Below are 21,605 nucleotides of genomic sequence, written 5' to 3' on the forward strand. Positions count from 1 at the left end.
ACCCAAGAATGGACTAACAGTTACCAAAGGGAAAGGGACTGGGGACGATGGGTGGGAAGGGAGGGATAAGGGTGGGGAAAAAGAAAGAGGGCATCACGATTAGCATGTATAGTGCATGGGGGGCACGGGGAGGGCTATGCAACACATAGAAGACAAGTAATGATTTTACAGCATCTTACTATGCAGATGGACAGTGACTGTGAGGGGGCATGTGGGGGGGACTTGGTGAAGGGGGGAACCTAGTAAACATAATGTTCTTTCTATAACTGTAGATTAATGATACCAAAAAAAAAAAAAAGCCAGACACAAAAATAAAGAATAAAAAAAATACCAAAAATCTTTCACGGCTGAAAGCAAATTATATCAGATAGTAATTAAAATACAGACACACACACATATACACACACACACAAACACACACTCACAAAATGAAGAGAAAAAATTATATAGGTAATTTTAAGAGTCATTATAATTGCATTTCTCTTTTTCTTAACTTATTTAAAAAGTCATTGCATAAAACAGTCCATATATGTGATATGTATATATACATATAATTTTATTCTTGGGCATGTAACATAGAAATAATATAATTGAAAAAATAGCACAAGAGACTGGGCAGGGAGAAAGCTGTGAGGATATACTTTAGAGATATTGCTGATTTGGTTTTAGCCTACCACAATAAAGCAAATATTAAAATAAAGTGAGTCAAATTAGGTTTCACAATGGATATAAAAGTCCTGTTTACACAACACCATAGTCTACTAAGTGTGCATTAGCATTATGCTAAAAAAGTACATACTTTAATTTAAAAATTGCTAGAAATGCTAACCATTATCTGACCTTTCAGTGAATTATAATCACTGATCACAGAGCATCATAATATATATAATAATAATGAAAAAAGCTTGAAATATAGCAAGAATTATCAAAACACAACAAGGAGACACAAAGTTGAGCAAATGCTGTTGGACAAATAGTGCTAATAGATTTCCTCAATGGAAAGTTGTTATAAACTTTCAATTTGTAAAAAATACAATACTTGCAATGTACAATAAAGTGAAGCACAACAAAATGAGGTATGTGTGTATCGGGTTAGAAAATAGACTTGATTGTAACTCAAATGCACAAGAACAAATGAAAAGACCCAAAAATGGTAAATGAGAATATTAATTTAATGCATACTATTATATAAACACATATTCTTTTTCTCCTAGTTTCTTGGGAAGACATAAAGTTATATAAAGTACTAATTATAACGATGTATGTATTATTGGGTTGGTAGCATGTACAGAGTAAATATGTACAATAACAATTGTAAAATTGGGAGAAGAATAGAGCTCTAGAGGATTAATATTCTACATCTCATTGGAATTAAGTTATCATAAATATGAAGTAGAAACTGATAACTTAAAATATTTGTTATAAGCCCTAGAGTAACCACTAAGAAAATAGTCAAAACATACAGTGAAAAACTGTTAAAGGAATTAAAATGTTACACTACTGGAAAACTGGATGTCCATATACAAAAGAATGACTTGGCTCCTCGCCTTACACCTTACATAAAATTAATTAAAAATGGACCCCAAACCTAAATGTAAGACATAAAATTATAAAACTCTTAAAAGTAATCATTGAACAAAAGCTTCATAACATTTCTTGGATATGACACACAGGCAACAACAACAACAAAAAGATTGGATTTCATTTAAATTTTTAAAATTTGTACATCAAAAAACAGTGTCAACAGAATTTAAAGAGAATTCACAGAATGGGAGAAAACATTATGGGATTAATACCCAGAATATATACCAAAAGCTCCTAAAACTCAACAACAACAAAACTAAACTATCCAGTTAAAAACTCGGCAACGGACTTGAATAGATAGTTCTCCAAAGAAGATACACAAATGGCCAATACTCACATGAAAACCTGTTTAACATCACTAATCATTAGAAAAATGATAATCAAACCTCAATGAGATGCCATTTTATACCCATTAGGATGGCTACTATAAAAAACAAACAAACAAAATAATAAGTGTTGGTGAGAATGTGGAGATTTTGGACCCCTTGTACATTATTTGTGCAAATTTAAAATGGTACAGCCACTGTGGAAAAGAGTATGATGGTTCCTCAAAAAATTGGAATTACCACAGGATCCAGTATTTTTACTTCAGGTATATATCCAAAAGAAGTGAAAGCAGAATATTGAAGACATATTTTACACCAGTGTTCACAGCAGCAGCATTATTCACAACAGCTAAAAGGTGGAAGTAACCCAAGTGTCCATCAACTGATGAACTGATTTTTTAATGTGATATATACATAGAATTGAATATTATTCAGCCCTAAAAAGGAAGGAAGTTTTGACAGATGCTACATGGATGAGTTCTGAAGACATTATGCTAAGTGAAGTAGGCCATTCACAAAAGAACAAATTGTATGATTCTACTTAAATGAGGTTTCTGGAGTAGTCAAATTCATAGAGACAGAAAGTAGAACTCTAGTTGCCAGAAGCAATTCATGGGAACTGGAGGAAAGCACTGAATGGGAGTCAGTGCTTAATAAATACAGACTTTCATCTGAGGAAGATGAAAACATTCTGGAGATAGATGGTAGCAATAACTGCATAGTAATATGAATGTACTTAATATCACTGAATTACATACTTAAAAATTGTTACAATGGAAATATTTGTTACGTGAATTTTACCATTATTTTTTAAAGTGGGTGAACGACAGGGTATCAGCCATTTTTTATATCGTTCTGGGTCTTCCTTGAAATATTAAACATGAAGTTTAATATGATCTAGCAATTCGACTCCTAGTTATGTGTCAAGAAAAGAAAACATATCTCCACACAAAAACTTCACATGAATGTTCACAGCAGTATTATTCATAATAGCAAAAAGTGGGAAAATCCCAATGCCTATTAACTGATGAATAGATAAACAAAATATGGTATAGCCATTCTAGAATACTATTTGGTAGTAAAAATAATGAAATACTGGTTATGCTACAACATGAATGAAATTTGACAATACTATGATCAGTGAAAGAAGCTAATCACAAAGGAATATATTTGTTAATTGATGTAAAATATCCAAAATAAGAAAATATATAGAGATGATGAATAGATTAATGGTTGATTGAGAAAGGGAGGTTGGGAGTGCTTCCTGGGGAGATAAAATATTCTAAAAAATTCACAGTAGTGATTATCACACAACTCTAAGTATACTAAAAACTACTGAAGTGTAAACTTTATATGGGTGAATTATATGATATATCATTTACATGTCAATAAAGAATTGTTTAAAAATAAAAGATTCCTAGGAAAGAAAGGCTCCTACCCCCACTCCCTAGCCCCCTGAAAAAAAGTTAAACTAAATTCACTAAGAATTAGAACAAATAAAACAACTTCATTAAGTCTCAATCTTCTCAACTGACAGTCAAATCTGAACTAAAATACTGGATTTAGTTCTTCCTGTTACATTTTAAGGCAAGCACTGGCAAACCACAGCTTACTCAGGGTGGTTTTTTCAAATTCAGTATCTTGACTAAGCCATTTATCTGAATGAATCATTAAATAACTAAATGTAAAAGTTATAAATAATGTATATAATAAATTATCTAATTTCACCTTTCCTAGAATGTAATATACTTTACCAGGACCACAAATGAGCTTTGCATTAAAATTTTTTTAGCAGTATCTGACACCTTCCAAAGCCACTGGCTTTTATAGAGGCATCCTGGAAGCAAAAATAGTAACCTGAAATCCATTTTTTATTAAGTCATCCCCAAAATAATGGCAAGGACAGTATCTAGTTTATTTACCATTATTTTCCAGGTCCTACTCTATTAAAAACATATAGTAGGTACTTAATAAATATCCACTAGCTATTTTTCAAAGTTCCCCTATATTCATGACTTAATGACAGAAAATAATGTTTTGAACTAAGTAAAGTACCCTAATTGCATTTCATCCATTTGTGTTACAAAATATCAAGACAATATTCTGTTGCTTCCAATCCAAGTAAACTATAAGAATTTGTACTCAATGCCAGGTGGCTAAGTAAAACTCTGGCCAGAATAAAATTGTCACCCTGCAACTCACATATTTTTCTAGTCTATGCTCTTAATTACTTATAAAAGAGGGAGAGATAAGATAGAACTTTAAATGGAAAAAAGAAAAATAATATCTTAACATACTTTTCAAATAATTGTCTGCTAAGAAACAAGTTAATTTAGGAATAAATTACTCAAAATACATTTTTTCTATCAATTAGTTTTTCTCACAATGAATCTCTCAGAAATACATTCAACTTTTAAAATGTTTTTGGGGTTCTTCCTTGATTTTATCAGGAAAGAATGGAGTCCTTTTTGGCTGTATTTGCTCTCTGTATTCTGAGCAGCAAATGCCTATAAATCAAAACTATAGGGATGAGTGAGGTCATCATTTCATTTTGCTCCTGGAGTTAGGTCTCTCTTCTCATACACACTTACAAATATGCTGAGGTTGCAGTGGGAACCAGTGTTGATCAAAATTTAAAAACAGCTATCAGGTCACCACACAGTAAATTTTTGTATTGAACACCAACAAAGGGCTGAAAGTTAGACTCAGGACTGCCTGAAGAATGGAGAAAATGCAGGTTTTGCTAATGTATATTCACTATATATATTGAGTCTTACTCTCTTACTCCCTCCATTATCCATATTTTCACTTAGTCACTAAATCACTTGCACATACATTCCCTCATTCATCTATTTAAGGAATATTTCTGGTGGGCCTTCAGTGCACTAAAACACAATAGTGAGTGACAGCAATATAATGTTAAACACAAACACACTATCTGCCCTTAAGGAGGTCACAAACCACTCATAAATACAGACAGTACACAGACATTAATAACAGTGTAAAAAGCTGTGAGAGGTGCTTAGATAACACACTGGAGAAGTACATAAAGGAGATCATAGAGGGTTCCAGGAAGAATAAATCCAAGCTCAATAAGCTCAACCAGCCTTCCTTCATAAATGGATTACTCTAAATTTAAAAATTAGGCTTCCCTATAAACTTAACTTTCATTTAATTTCTCTCAGAGGGCAAAAAAAAAAAAAAGGTTAATTATCATATACTACACTGCAGGTAGGAGTGGAAAGGACCACCAAGAGCTGATCTTGAAAGTGCTGCCCAATCATATAGTATTAGGCATATTTTCTCAGCTGAGTAGAGGTAATTTAATTTTCTATAATCTCTCAAAGAATAGTATTTAAAATCCCAGAACATTCAGAAAAGAAACAAATGGGAGCCTCCTAGGTTTTTGGGTTGGTTTTTTTTTTGGTCATTTTCTTCCTAATTTGGGCTGAGTCACAAGCAGGTGTTTCTTAGGAAGCTCATTAGGAAAGCATACTTATGCAGACTTTTGATTTACCTGCCTGTTAGCTTGTCTTTCCAACCCACCGCCAGTAATCTTCCACTGAAAAACCCAAGAAAGGAGTTCATATGCAGGACTCAACTGTCATTATTCCATTAAGGCTTCCTTTTGCAGGTGTCAAATCACACTTTCAGCCTCACTTTTAGTCTCTGTAGTCCCACTCTTCAGTTACCAACATAATCCAAACTCAAAGGAAAAAAATTTCTGTTTTCCTCCTAACAAAAAGTGGGAAATCATGTATCTACAGTCCATATAGAAGAAATATTTTCAAATATTTCATCATCAGTGCCTAGGTGGCCAATGCTTAGATGTAGTCCTAATATTTTTAATGAACTGACCAACACAAATTAAAACCAAATATTAAGTACAGCCATTATTCTGAACACCTCAAATTTATACAGTACTGTATATAAGTTATAATTCAATAAAACTTAAAAACTGTTTTAAAATGTGATAACAAAACCAGGAAAGTCAAAACTAAGGCTGGGAGGATGCCTGGCTGTCAGGTGGCCCAAAAGACCCTAAGGTGATCTCTAAAAATCCCCATCTCTAGGTGTTCACACTTCTATATAATCCTCTCTCCCTTTGAGTGTGGGTGGAACATGTGACTTGCTTCTAACCAATAGAATATAGTAAAAGTGATACATCATTCCCTTGATTAGGCAATAATTACATGGCAAAGATAATGGGAGCTGCGGATGGAAACTAGCCAACACCCAGCAAAAAGCAGGACATTCAGACATACAACACAAGAAAATGAATTCTGCCAACAAGCTGAATTAGCATGGAGCTATTCTTCCCAAGGTTAGCCTCTAGATGAAAATACAACTCAGCTAACACCAAGATTCCCAAGTAATCTTGGGAAATGCTGAGCAGAGGACCCAGTTAAAATGTGTCCTAAGTCCTGACTCATGGAAACTGAGATAGTAGATGTGTGTTGTTTTAAGCCAGTAAATTTGTGATAATTTGTTACACAGCAATATAAAACCAATAGAAGTAGACAATGCAATCATCCATGTTGTTCACTCTGACCATTAGTGTCAGATGTGTTCATATATTCTGGATAAATGAAATACATGGATATCAAAACTTTGTTTTAATCATTAGTTTTAACCTCTTAGACTCTTTCTCCTTCAGCCAAACTGAGTTTCTAAACAGCATAACATACTCATGGAGTTTCCATTCTTTCTCATAATGAATCTCTCTCCCCGCCCCTCTCTTCTTTCTTCCTTTTGAGTGATACTTCAGTCATATTTTCAGCTTACAACTGAAACTCTAGGAATTCAAAGTTAACATTCTTGCCTGTGAGCTTGTTACAGGCACCACAAAAAGTTTCAACCTTGTGCTCCATATTGTTCTGCTCTTTGTCCAAATGAACCTTTGTGAGCCAGCTGCCATCCAGTTTCACTCAGATTTTCTTGCCGTCAATTTCACTTGGGAAAACCAAGTCCTCTAGGATCGTATCATGCATGGCTATCAGAGTACAGCTCCTGGGACACTTTTGCTTATTTTTTGTATGGCTTTTTCAAGCTGGCTTAGGCAGAATTCTCCTCTAAGCAATAAAGACAAAATGTTTCCTGCTGAACTTTTTCTCCAGTTCACGTACTATTTGGACTTGGATTTTCTGGAAAGATTTCAGTTGAGGAGGGGGAACAAATATTGTAATAGCTTTCGGACCACAAGCAACTTCATTTTCCTTGTCTGCTGTCATAGTCGGCTCCCACAACTGGGCCTTGAGGTCTGAGTTCATCTCCAGCTTGAGGAGGGCCTGGGAGATGCCCAACTCGAACTCATCCACCTTCTCACCATGGGGCTTCAGGATCTTTGCATTATAACTGAACATGGCCTTGCCAAGAGAGCCAACGTATGCTGGCTAGCACCAGCCTAGGAACAGCTTCCTTTTTCTATTTTAACAACAGTTTCATTTCATGAATCACTTCTTGAAATACTTCACTGTTGTTCACATTAAACTTTTATATGCCTCTATAGTAATATTTCATAGTCAAGGTATTATAATGGAATGGTTAATGAGAATATTTGACTACTTTTAGATTTATAGTGGTGAGGTTCCTTCTTTTAAGAAAGAAGAGTATGGAAAAACAGAAATGATCTGTTATTCCACCTGCCATGTGGCCAGTTGTAATTAAAGTAATAAATCCATCTGAGTAATTTCACACTTATATGTATATGTGTGTCCTATAGTTAACAGTATCAGCAAATAGGGAACTATTATTAATTAAACTCTAAACAGTTTATATATTATAAATATTTAAAAACATTAATTATTAAAATTATTTAAAATTATTACAGCTATACTACCAATACCTACCTAATTGAGATACTATGTGCAGGTAAGCAAAATGTTCTATTTTAAAGTAATAACAATTCTTGACAATGTGTTAATTCTTCCTTAAGTTAACAACTAAGAATCAATGTAGTAGACATCATTTAGTTTTGTCATTCTTTTTTCTGGGACTATCTTCTCACTCATTTAGTTGGGGTATCCCAACATTCTGCCCAAAGGCATCTGTTCCATGAATGATCAATCAAGAGAGTCTGTATCCCTGGCTATAGGGACTGGCTGAGGTGTGGACACATGTCCACATTAACAAAATCAGACTCTTCTACAGGATTTTACATTTTAGAGCTGGAAGTGAACAGAGACCATGGAGCTAGAAGGAAGGGAATTAAGAGTAAGTTGGCAGCAATTTTCCCGGTTTCATGGAAAATGCCTGACTGATATAAGTGAGACTAAAGAAAAGAAAAACCAGAAGAGATGATGGCAGAAGGTAAGAGAAACAAACCCAGTTGCATAAGCTCCCTAATTCTATTCTTTGAGGTTGCTACATCTACCTGGTTTCTGAAGCTCTTTTTTGATTCCATGATAACTATTCAGTTATATAAGCCAATCAAGTCATATTTTGCTTAAGCTAGTTTGACTTAGGTTTCTGTGCCATGAAAATGAAAAAAAAATCAGCTCTTAAAGTGTATTTATTTCACTGAAAATATTAACACTGGGTTGCTTATCTATATGCCTCAGGCAGACAACTGAGACATTGTCCATCTTTAGTCATATGTTCCTTGATTACAAGAACAATGTCTGTTAAACATAATTGCTGAATAACTTAAGATAGGCAACTGCTATGGCTTTTCGATTAAATAAATTTTAAAACAAATGAACCCACCCCCTCCAAAATTGAACATACAATTTCAGGAACATATGGTATGATGTAATTAGGGAAAGTCCTCTAAAAACAAAGTAAAACTCAAAGCGTTCAAATTTGCAGTTCTGATATAGACCAGTGTACCATAGTGCTATAGCACCAGCCTAGACTGAGCTAGATTGTCAGAATATACACTTTATAGGCCAATAAATATATAATCCATAAAGCAAACTGATTAAAAATGGTAAAAACTTACAGTTAGAGATATTGTTACAAACAAAACAGCTTTGGTATATGTCTTTCATGTAACAGAACTATTGTCAGTAGAGTAAACAAATGAACCCACCCCCTCCAAAATTGAACATACATTTTCAGGAACATATGGTATGATGTAATTAGTTAAAATGCTGCCACTGGAAAAGTATATTTCCATATCAAATAAAATTCATCTTCAGTAATACAAAGGGTAATTATAAAAACTTTAATTTTTTTAGTAAGTGTTAAAGGTCTCAAAGATACTCTAAAATTGAAATCTAATAAACAGACTATAAAAAAACATTAAACTCATCTATCTGAAAATGCAGTATGAGAATGTATAGCTCTATGGAAAATAACCACTTCAAAAACCACTGTTTATCCTCTGCTGACTGGCATTTTTAAGAAATTCAATTCACCATAGCAACCTATCTTAACGCCAGCAGATAAGTACAGGCTATATTTAGATATGATTGCTTTCCAGATAGCAATCCTGCCTTTACTTTATATTTAATGTCGTGATCCAAGGAACCAAAATATCATTCCATCAGAGTGTAGAATGAAGACAAGTATACTCAGGGGGATGAGGCTGTGTTTTAGAAACACGAAAAGAACAGTTTCTATCAAAGATGGTGAGATTTGTGAAGAAGTATGTAAAGGTAAATAAAATGTTCATGTGTAGTACAGTCACATACAACTCTTTTGTCCAAATTTATCTTTGTTCTTAAACATCAAAGGCCATTATGAAGTACTAATGATCTATAATATAAAAATACATTTCAACTAACAGGTTGTTATTTTTTAATTAGTATATTGCACTTCCAATCTGGCATCTTCTAACTAAAAAGGAAATTTCTTTTACCTAAAAGCAATCCTTTAAGATGAAATACAACAAGAGCAGTAGTAATATAAGACAAGTGATACAATACAAAATAAGGAAGATAAATTGATTAAAATGCTATTGTTACAAAATTACTATGGATAGATTTATACTTTTTAGTCCTTGTAATAATAGTGAAAAGGATTTCTATTTTACTAAATAAGTAACTGCTTTAAACAGCTTACTTCACATCATACCAAAATATCACAATAATCAAACTAGATAATACCATTTATTTTTCTTTGCTTTCTAGATTGGGTTGCATCAAAATCATTATTAAACACAAGATGTAAGGAAGTAAAGTGAAGTTCGATTAAAAATACCAAGAACGTATCACCTCACACCCATTAAGATGGCAACTGTCAAAAATAAACAGAAGATAATGACAGTTGGTAAGGTGTAGAGACTGGAACCTTAATGCACTGTTGGTGGGAATATAAAATGGTATAGTCACTATGGAAAACAGTACAGCAGTTCATCAAAAAATTAAAAATAGAATTACCATATGACACAGCAATGCCATTTCAAGGTATACATCCAAAAGGATTGAAAGCAGGGTCTCAAAAAGATATTTGCACACCCATGATCACAGCATCATTATCCATAATACCTAAAAGGTAGAAGCAACCCAATGTCCATTAACAGATGCATAGATAAAATGTGGTATGTATATATACATCAGAATATTATTCAATCTTAAAAAAGAAGGAAGTTCTAACACATGCTATGACATGGATTCACTCCCTTAAGACTATTATACTAAGTAAAATAAACTGGTGACAAAGACAAATACTATATGATTCCACTTAATATGAGATTCCTAGAGTAGTCTAAATCATAGAAACTGTAAGTAAAATAGTGGTTGCCCGAGTCTGGTGGGAGATGAAATGGGGAGCTACTGTTTAATGGGTATAGAATTGCAGTTCTGCAATATGAAAAGAATTCCAGGGATTGGTTGCAGAGCAACCGGTATATACTTAACACGATTAAACTGTCGCTTAAAATTGGTTAAGCATGTATAGTGGTGGTGGGGGGCACGGGGAGGGCTGTGCAACACAGAGAAGACAAGTAGTGATTTTACAGCATCTTACTATGCTGACGGATAGTGACTGTGAAGGGGTATGTGGGGGGGACTTGGTGAGAGGGGGAGCCTAGTAAACATAATGTTCTTCATGTAATTGTAGATTAATAATACCAAAAATAAATTGGTTAAGATGCTAAATTTTATGTTATATTTACCACAACTTTTAAAAATATCAAGAACAGTGACAAGAAGTATCTCCTCACTCTTAATATAATTTATCCAGAATTTAGGATTAAGATCTCTTCTATTTTAATGAGTCATTCTTTTTAATTAATCACAAGAGATTATACCTTGGTAGCATCTTTTGCAAAATCTTGACATCACTGAAACAATTGATAATATATCCTGAGTACCATAAGGAAAAACAACAAAGACTTTCCCTACTCGAGTATAAAGAAAATCACGAGCATCCAGTGATTTTTTGTATTAAGGTATCATTGACATACACTCTTATGAAGGTTTCACAAGAAAAACAATGTGGTTATTACATTCACCCATATTATCGAGTCTCCACCCCACCCCCAGATACCCCATTGCAGTCATTGTCCATCAGTGTGGTAAGATGCCATAGAGTCACTACTTGTCCTCTCTGTGCTACACTGTCTTCCCCGTGACCTCCCACGCACCATGTGTACTAATCATAATACCCCTCAGTCACCTTCTCCCTCCCTCCTCACCCGCTCTCCACACCCCTCCCCTTTGGTAACCGCTAGTCCCTTCTTGGAGTCTCTGAGTCTGCTGCTGTTTTGTTCCTTCAGTTTTGCTTTGTTGTTATGCTCCACAAATGAGGGAAATTATTTGGTACTTGTCTTTCTCTGCCTGGCTTATTTCACGGAGCATAGTATCCTCCAGCTCCATCCATGTTGTTGCAAATTGTAGGATTTGTTTCTTTCTTATGGCTGAATAGTATTCCACTGTGTATATGTACCACTTCTTCTTTATCCATTCATCTACTGATGGACACATAAGTTGCATCCATATCTTGGCTATTGTGAATAGTGCTGGAGTAAACATAGGAGTGCATATGTCTTTTTGAATCTGAGAACTTGTTTTCTTTGGGTAAATTCCTAGGAGTGGAATTCCTGGGTCAAATGGTATTTCTATTTTTAGTTTTTTTGAGGAACCTCTATATTGCTTTCCACAATGGTTGAACTAGTTTACATTCCCACCAGCAGTGTAGAAGGGTTCCCCTCTGCATCCTCACTAGCATTTGTTGTTCCTAGTCTTTTTGATGTTGGCCATCCTAACTGGTGTGAGGTGATATCTCATTGTGGTTTTAGTTTGCATTTCCCTGATAATTAGCAATGTGGAGCATCTTTTCATGGGCTGTTGGCCACCTCAATTTCTTCTTTGGAGAACTGTCTGTTCATATCCTCCACCCATTTTTTAATCAGGTTATTTGCTTTTGAATTTGAGGCATGTGAGTTCTTTATGTATTTTGGAGCATCCAGTGGTTTTATATTATAATGGAAATATAACCCATTATGAATTATATTTCTGGTATTCAAAGATGGCCAGTTCTTCTATGAATTAAATAATTCTTCTTCTACCTGATTTACATAATGCACATCTGGGATGGTCCTAAATCTCTGTTTTAAGAACTTCTGCAAATTAAATAAAACAAGACACACCCACCTATACTCCCTTACCCCACCACACACACAATCAGCATCAATACAATGAATGATAATAACAAAGGTGTTCAGTTTGTTAGTCCTTTTCATTCTTACTGTTTTTCCTCTTTTGTTTCTTAAACAGTTTTTACTAATTTCTATAAATAAATCTGAATTCAAATATTTATGACAGTTTACAAGTAAGCAATAATATCAAGCAAAAAGATGGTAATGTTTTATCTTTCATCTTCAGCACATAGTAAATGAGGATCTGAAAATATTTTTGAAAATTAGCTCTATAGAGAACACAACTAAATATAACTTAAAGTATGTTACATATAGTACCTTTTTGTATAGAATAGTCACCTTTCTGGCATAGATGAAATAAACTGCATAAATGACATTTTGTAACTTAAACAGCATGTGTCCCTCCACTTAAAGAAAACAAAAATTAATTATATCATGCTAATAACTTCTCATATGTATGAAATTTATCACATTAGAAATATTTCTAATATGATATTAACATTAAATTAAATTTGACAACACTTTGTAATGTGCCATTAAGAGACCACAACTAAAACAAGAGGTCTCACAACACAACTCAAATGAACAAATTATACATATAGCAGAGAAAATCAACTTAAAATATTTATAATCATAAATAGAAGATAAGCTACTAAAACAAATTGTTTATCCCAAAACTTAACATCAAATTACTAATTACTAATTCAAACAAACCCTTAAGCCTACGCATCAGCAAAAAGTGAACACCAAGTTCCACTACTTGATCTTAATTTTTAATAGAAAAAAGTATTCTTAGTGTAACTAGAAGAGAGCTTCTGAGGCACCTCAACATTGCACAGGTCAAATTTTGCTTTCATTATGACAGATCAAAAGTTAGTAATAAGACCAGAAAGTCTTGTTTAGGGATTCACAACTTTCTCATCTTTCTTTTCTACCATGGCATCATTCCTTTGTCATAGTCACACTACAGAGTTCACTCAGTTCATTCCAATGATTAGTTTTACTACAATGGAAACAAAACCTTGGAGAGTATACTATACACAGTTTAGATAAATTACACAGGCTTACCATATTAATAGATTAGTTTGGCACAGATTTAAGAGTAGTTACATTTCACTTTGCCCTTTGATACTTCTCTTAGGCAGTAAACTCCTCAAACTTCATTCATTCACTTACACACACACACACACACACACACACACACACACTCACACACACACTTGATTCAATTTTGTTTCTGCATGTTGTCCACAGAAATTCTGTACCTGCTCATTTAAGTAAGTTAGACATACTGCACACTGATCTGAGTGTCAGCATTGACCAGACCACCTGGGTTCTTCTCAGCCCATTTTTTCCTTCTCTTTATTCTGTCTTCCTTTCTAATAGCATTACTGATTGAAATACTTAAATTTTTTTTTACACATTAACTCTTTTCAGAATCACCAGTTCAAGTAGGTGGATCATAATTCTGCCATACATATTAACACATAAAGATCCATTCAATACACATACGTTATTCTAAGAATGTTTTTGGAACATTAAAATAACATATGTATGCAATTTTAGCAACCCTTACATTAGTCTGGAGAACTCATCTTTCTCACTAAAATCTTCCATTCTAGACTAATGCCAAGAGACAAATGCCAAGTTAAAAGAATGATGCTAAATTAAGATACCTGGCTACTTTAAAACAGACTCAGAATTATTTTGTCCATCCAATGCAGCAGTTATCTAATTTCTCTTAGAATACTTAATTTTTTTTGTGGTTTTTCATTATTGTGAATTTTTTAATTGAAGTATTGATATACAATCTTATGTTGGTTTCAAATCAACAGTTACCCATATTTAAATCCTCATCCCCTCTAGTGCAGTTACTATGAACACTGAAATATGTTACAGAATGACTGTATTCTCCATGCTGTCCTACCATCCCTTGACCAACTTATATTGTGACTGAGAATTACTGTTCCCCTTTATCCCCCTCACCCTCTCCCCCACCTGCCCTAACCCCTTCCACTTGGTAACCACTAGTCACTTCTCAGTATCTATGAGTCTACTGCTGTTTTTTTCTTTCTGTTTTGTTTTGTTTTTATATTCCACCAGTAAGTGAAATCATATGGCATGTGTGTTTCTCTGCTTGGCTTATTTCATTGAGCATAATACTTTCTAGATCCATCTGTGTTGCTGCAAATGGAGATTAAATATTTTCCAATTTCAGTGATGTGCTTTATGATGAATATTATTCTGCATGCTGGGAAGATGTACAGTCATACCTCAGAGATATTGTGAGCCCAGTTTCAGACCACTGTGATAAAGTGAGTATTACTGTAATGTGTCAAATGAATTTTAGGTTTTCTCGGTGCATATAAAAGTTGTATTGATATTATACTATAGTCTATTAAGTATGCAATAGCAAGTCTAAAAAATAGTACATACCTTAATTTAAAAAAATAGTTTATTGCTAAAAGATGCTAACTATCATCTGAGCTTTCAGTGTGTGTGATCTTTTGTTGGTAAAGGGTCTTAACTCAATGCTGGTGGCTGCACTGATCAGAGTGGTGGTTGCTGAAGGCTGGGGTGGCTGTTACAATTTCTTAAATAAGACAACAATTAAGTATGCCACATGGTTTGACTCTTCCATACACCTGAATACTTTAGAGGTCATTGAAGGGTTAATAATTGGCCTAATTTCAATATTGTTGTGTCTTAAGGAATAGGAAGGTCCTAGGAGAGGGAAAGATACAGGGAATGGAGAATAACTGGAGCATTCAGAACACAAATATTTATTGATACAGTTCACCTTCTCATACACGTGAGGGTCGTGGCACACAAAATAATTACAATAGTAACATCAAAGATCACTGATCACAGATCACTATAACAAATATAATAATAGTGAAATTAAAGGTTTAAAATATTGTGAGAATTACAAAAATATGACAAGAAACACAAAGTGAGCAAATGCTTTTGGACAAATTGTGCCAATAGCCTTACTTGATGTAAGGTTGCCATAAACCTTCTATTTGTAAAAACCACAGTATCTGCGAACCCCAGTAATGTGCAGCATAATTAAATGAGGCACTCCTGTAATACATTCCCTCGAAACACTACAACTCATTATTATACTTCATTATTCAACCACAATTCTCCACAGCTTTTATATTATAAAAGTCTGTATGAACATATTTTTTCAACAAAGACTGCATTAAACAGATTTAATCCTACTGTAACAAAAATAACCTTACAAATGACATAATAAATTTTATTCATTCAAATGGATAAAATCTTTCAAAGAAATTACAAAGTTTCCTTCCACAACCATAAGGAAAATACAACTCTTAATGCAAATAAATGTTATTTAATTTATTTACTAGAAATGTTTACATCCACATAAAATGATTATATTCTTGATTAAATATTTATAGGACTGAAAGGACAACTGTCATCCTTCATTGGAATAAAACTCATGTAGAAAGAATACTGACAACCCTTTTGTGTAAGGAAAAGAGAGACAGAAAAAAATTTAGACAGTTGGATTTGAAAACTCATTTTGAACTCATTACATTATAAACCTCAATATTCAATCCTTTTCAGCATTCTGTGTCTTTGGACTGTATCTTTTTAAAATGCTGGAAAAATCATTAAGGAATCAATAACCTTCAGGTTCAACACATTCTTGTTTTTTCTTCCTCACAAAATTTTCAGCGGATTACTAGCAAAACTTGTGGGAGTGTAGAATACATGTTATGTGGAAGACTCATATCCCATTATAATACAGTTTTTAAAAAATTACTTCAATGGAAGTACAGTTGATACACAATATTGGTTGCAGGTATCAACATAGTGATTTGACAGTACTCTACCTTATTAAATGCTCACCCCAGGTGGTGAAGCTACTGTCAACATAGAACGATGTTACAAAACTATTGCCTGTGTTCTCTATGATCTACTTTCAAGTCAGGGACTAATTTATGTATGATTGAGATTTTGTGTCTCTTTATCCCCTTCACCTATTTCTCACACCCATCCCAAACCCTTCCCCATGATAACCACCAGTCACTTCTCAGTGTATATGAGTCTATTACTGTTTTGTTTAATTTGTTTTGTTTTGTTTAGGTTCCACATATAAGTGAAATCACATGGTATTTATCTTTCTCTGGCTTATTTCTGTCTTAGCATAATATCCTCTAGGTCCACAAATGGTGGTGCAAATGGCAAAATTCTTTCTTTTTTGTGGCTGAATAATATTCAGTCGGATATATGTACTGTATCTTCTTTATCCATTCACCAATGATGGACACTTAGGTTGCTTCTGTATCTTGGCTATTGTAAATAATGCAGCAACAAACATAGGAGTGCATATATTTTCAAATCAGAAATTTTGTTTTTTCTGGATAAATTTTTTGAAATGCAGTTACCGGGTCATACAGTATCTCTATTTCGTTTTCTGAGGAACCACCATACTGCTTTCCATAGTGCTGCACCAATGTATATGCTGTTTAGGAGGGTTCCCTTTTCTCCACATCTCATTAGCACTTGTTACTTCTTGTCCTTTGGGAAGTGGCCATTCTGACTGGTGTGAGGTGATATCTCATTGTGGTTTTGATTTGCATTTCCCTGATGATTAGTGATGTGGAGCATCTTTTCCTGTGCCTCTTGGCCATCTGTGTGTCTTCTTTGTAAAAATGTGTCTTCAGGTCCTCCTCTCATTTTTTCAATTGGGTTATGTGTCTTTCTGGTGTTGAGGCATATGAGTTCTTTATATATTTTGAATGTTCACCCCTTATTGGATATATCATTGATGAATATATTCTCCCATTCTGTAGGTTGCCTTTTTGTAGAAGCTTTTTAGATTGATATAATCCCACTTGTTTACTTTTGCTTTTGTTCCCTTGCCTGGAGAGACATGTCCAGAAGAAAATTATTCATGCCAGTGTTCATGAGATTTCTGCCTGTCGTCTTCTTATATATAGGTCTTTAATCCATTTTGAGTTTACTTTTGCTTATGGTGTTAGACAGTGATCCAGTTTCATTCTCTTGCATATAGCAGTCCAGTTTTCCCAATTTATTGAAGAGACTGTCTTTTCCCCAATTTATATTTTTGCCTCCTTTGTCATACATTAATTGCCTATGTATGTGTGGTTTTACCTCTGGGCTCTCTATTCTGTTCCATTGTTCTATGTGTCTATTCTTGTTCAAGTACCATACTGTTTTAATCAGTGTAGCTTTGTAGTATAGCTTCAAACCAGCCAGCATGATGTCCCCAGCTTTGTTCTTCTTCAGACTGTTTTGGCTATTCAGGGTCTTTCGTGGTTCTTTGTAAATTTTAGGATTATTTACTACAATTCATTGAAAAAATGCCATTGTTATTTTGATGGTGATTGCACTGAATTTGTAAATTGCTTTGGGCAAGATGGCCATATAATATAGTTTTCTAAATGCATTATGTATCATTAAAGAAGGAAAGTACCTATTGAAGGGCCCCCACCCATAAGATGGCAAACTTCCTGCTTCTCTTCCGAGTACTTGGTTCCCGCCGGCACCACCTGAAGCCCAATCACCTCTCTCCCCCCTCCCAATCCCAGCACCTAGCCAATAGCCACCAGCCCCGTAGAAGTAACACCACAATCACCCCATGCCCCTTCCTATATAACCCAGCACCTTTCCCTAATAAAGCGGAATTCTCCGGTGAATTGCTGCTGCATGTCACTCCTTCCTTTCATTGGTGCCGAAAACTGGGAGACGGGACACCCCAACTGGGCCCCGACTTTCCCCCGACACCAGCAGCAGCTTGCCCTTGTCCTCTTTTTCCGGTGTTGGCTCATCACACTCACCACTCCTCTCTGGCCTTTGGGTAAGTTTTCCCCTGGAGTGGGCCACTCTTCCCTGACGAGGAGGGAACTCTCCCTGCCTTAGGCATTCATGGCTGTGGCGGACCCTCAGACCCCTCCTCCAACAGCCATAAATGAGGTGACTCCTTTGCGGATGAGAACACTCCCTTCTCCCCCACCCCCACTCCTTCCGTTCCTTCTGCCGAAAATTCCTAGTACTAGGTTCCTCATGACTCCGGCACTCTGCCTCCTTAGAGAAGTTTGGGTGATGACCCACACTTCCTAAGAAATTCCGACTCGTATACGAGTTTCCGCAGACCACCAAGGATCATCGGGGACGCCCTTTGTCTCCTTGCGGTCTGCTCCCAGTCCAAGGATCTCCGTTCGTCTTCCCCTGTTTGTCTCCTTCTCTGTCATTTAGCCATGGGAGCCTCCTCATCCCTTCCTGAAAGTTCACCTCTTGAATGCCTGCTCAAGCATCTAACTACCCTCTCCCTGACACCTGATATAAAACCAAAACTTCTCCGTAAATACTGCTCCCAAGATTGGCTGACATACCCCCTAAACAATAACAACCAATGGCCTGCAGGGGGAACTCTTGATCCTAACATCACTTGCGATCTTTTTAACTACTGCCAACGCCTGAAAAAATGGAAGGAGATTCCCTATATCGAAGCTTTCCACCTCCTCCTCCCGCCTCCCTTGCCGCCACCGCCTACTCTTCCCCCCGCCTCCCCCCAAGTTCTCCTAGCCTGCAAGCCGTCTCTCCCGCAGAAGCCTCCCGTTCACTCCCTTCCCCCTCCTCTCCTACAACAGCCCCTCCCCCTTCCTCCACCACCATTTCCTCCCCCACCTCACCCCCCCTGCAGATCAAGCCTGAGCCTTTCAGCATCCCTCTAACTAAGTCCCAGGAGCCTCCTCTGTCTTTGCCCCCATCACCTGTTTCTCCCCCACAGACTGAGCCAGAACCCTTCAGTCCCCCACCGCCATGGGTCTCCGCTCTCGAGATATCTTTGCCTGCTGCTTAAGAGCAGGTCTGAAAAAGGCAGCTCGTAAAGTAGTCAATTTTCAAAAGCTCCAAGACATAATTCAAAGGAGGGAGGAAACTCCCTCCGAGTTCTTAGACAGACTCACTCAAGCCCTATTACAGTTACCAGCCTGGACCCAGAAACGCCTGACGGGAGACATGTCCTTATGACATACTTCCTAGCTCAAAGCTACCCCGACATTGAAGCTAAACTCAAAAAGTTAGAACAGGGCCCCGCTACCCCACAGACAGAGAACCTAACAGTGGCCTTTAAAGTCTTCCATAACCAGGAGGAGAAGAAAGAATGCTGTAAACAAAAGGCTGATCAGGCCAATATTCAAATGATGGCCCAGCTGATAAAACCACAACCTGGGCGCCCCTCTACAAACAAGCCCTCCCCAGGAGCTTGTTTCAAGTGCGGAAAAGAAGGACATTGGACAAGGGCGTGCCCCTCCCCCAGATCTCCTACCACCCCACGCCCCAGATGCGACAAAAAGGGCCACTGGGGGTCTGATTGCCCGACCACCTGAAGGGGAGGCTGGACGAACAACCCCCATCCTAAGCCCTCCGTAGTGGGGCTGGCAGAAGAAGATTGACGGGGCCTGGGGGCTTCTCGCCTGACCATTTCCATCACCAAACAGGAGCCCAGGGCTACTTTGATAGTAGACGGTCGCCCCATCTACTTCCTCCTAGATGAAGGAGCCACCTTATCAGTCTTGCGAGAATACCGGGGCCCTACCACGCCTGCCATTACTCCTATAGTCGGGGTAGGAGGTAAACAGATTTTCCCATTAAAACCCCCCCCTTTTATGCACAATCCAGGACAATCCCATACCTATCTCCCACTCCTTCCTGGTTATGCCCCAGTGTCCCATCCCTTTACTAGGACGGGACATCCTTTCTCTCCTCCATGTTTCCATAACTATATGCACTCCCACAGCCCCCAGTACTCCCCTTCTGATGGCCCTCATAGCCGACGACCCCCCTCTACCCAATGAAAGCTCCAGTTCCGCCCTCATATACCCTGTAAATCCCAAAGTTTGGGACATTACAAGCCCCTCCGTGGCTCTATGTCCTCCTGCCTCTATCAAATTACGTGACCCCTCTCAGTATATCTGTCAGGCCCAATACCCCCTAACCACTTCAGCCCTCATAGGCCTTCAACCCATCATTCAAGATCTTTTAAACAAAAATTACCTCAGACCCACTCACTCCCCGTTTAATACCCCCATATTAGCTGTTATAAAAAACCAACGGATCTTTCCGCCTTGTCCAAGACCTTCGCCTCGTCAACATGGCTGTCGTCCCTATCCATCCCTTAGTTCCAAATCCATACACCCTTTTACCGCGGATCCCTGCCTCGGCCTCCCACTTCTCAGTCCTAGATGTCAAGGACGCATTTTTTTTTTCTATCCCTCTGGACCCCTCCCAAGATTTTTTTTACAGAAAATGGCTCCTCTCTGACCTGCCTGTTCCCAAAACCAAGACAGAAATCCTTTCCTTTCTAGGCCTGGCTGGGTATTTTAGAGCGTGGATCCCTAACTTCTCCCTGCTGGCAAGACCCCTATACGACCTCAGCAAGGGCCCCCCTGAAGAACCATTATCCTCCTCACCCCAACACTCCTTCATTAAGCTCCATCGAGCCCTTGTGGAAGCCCCAGCTCTCCATCTTCCTGATTTGTCAAAGCCCTTCTCATTAGACATTCATGAGAGGTCCAGTCAAGCTCTAGGAGTCCTAGGCCAACATTATGGCCCATCCTTTGCCCCAGTAGCTTATCTTTCCAAGCAATTAGACCCCACCGTTCGGGGATGGACCCCTGCCTACGGGCATTGGCCGCTGGACAGCTCTTGCAGAAGGAAGCTCATAAACTGACATTCAGGACGCCCCTTACATTTCTGTCCCCATATCACCTAAAGGATCTCTTAACCTACAAAAGTTTACAGACTCTCCCTCCCTCCAGACTCCTGACCTTACTGTCCTCTTTCCTCCAAAATCCCTTTCACCCCCTTTGCCATCCATACCCAAATCATGACTTTTTCCTCCTTTACTGCTCCCTCGCTCTCTCTCGCTTTTTTTCCTCATTCCTATTGTCTTCTCTGCCACCCAAGCCTCCTTTGTATGGCGATTCAAAGTCAGACAGACTTACACACAGCATCAAACAAAAATTACTGCCCTCATTGCCACATCAGACTGCCCTCTGAAAGGCTGCTCCAAGCCTTTATACCTCCACTTTCCTCCCTCCACTGAAGTGTTCACTAGCAGCTACCTTTATTCTCCCTACCTCTGCTTCCTC

The 21,605-nt window shown here is 37.1% G+C and overlaps 1 protein-coding gene and 1 pseudogene across 14 annotated transcripts in view; both read right to left on the reverse strand.

The window, feature by feature from the left end:
- Nucleotides 1–21,605, reverse strand: part of GPHN (gephyrin) — a 752,379-nt gene that overhangs the window by 521,056 nt on the left and 209,718 nt on the right. The gene's annotated exons all lie outside the window — the stretch shown is intronic.
- On the reverse strand, nt 1,135–7,410 carry LOC130679491 (40S ribosomal protein S7-like; annotated as a pseudogene).

Source organism: Manis pentadactyla, chromosome 11 (genome assembly GCF_030020395.1).
Source record: "Manis pentadactyla isolate mManPen7 chromosome 11, mManPen7.hap1, whole genome shotgun sequence".
Lineage (NCBI taxonomy): Eukaryota > Metazoa > Chordata > Mammalia > Pholidota > Manidae > Manis > Manis pentadactyla.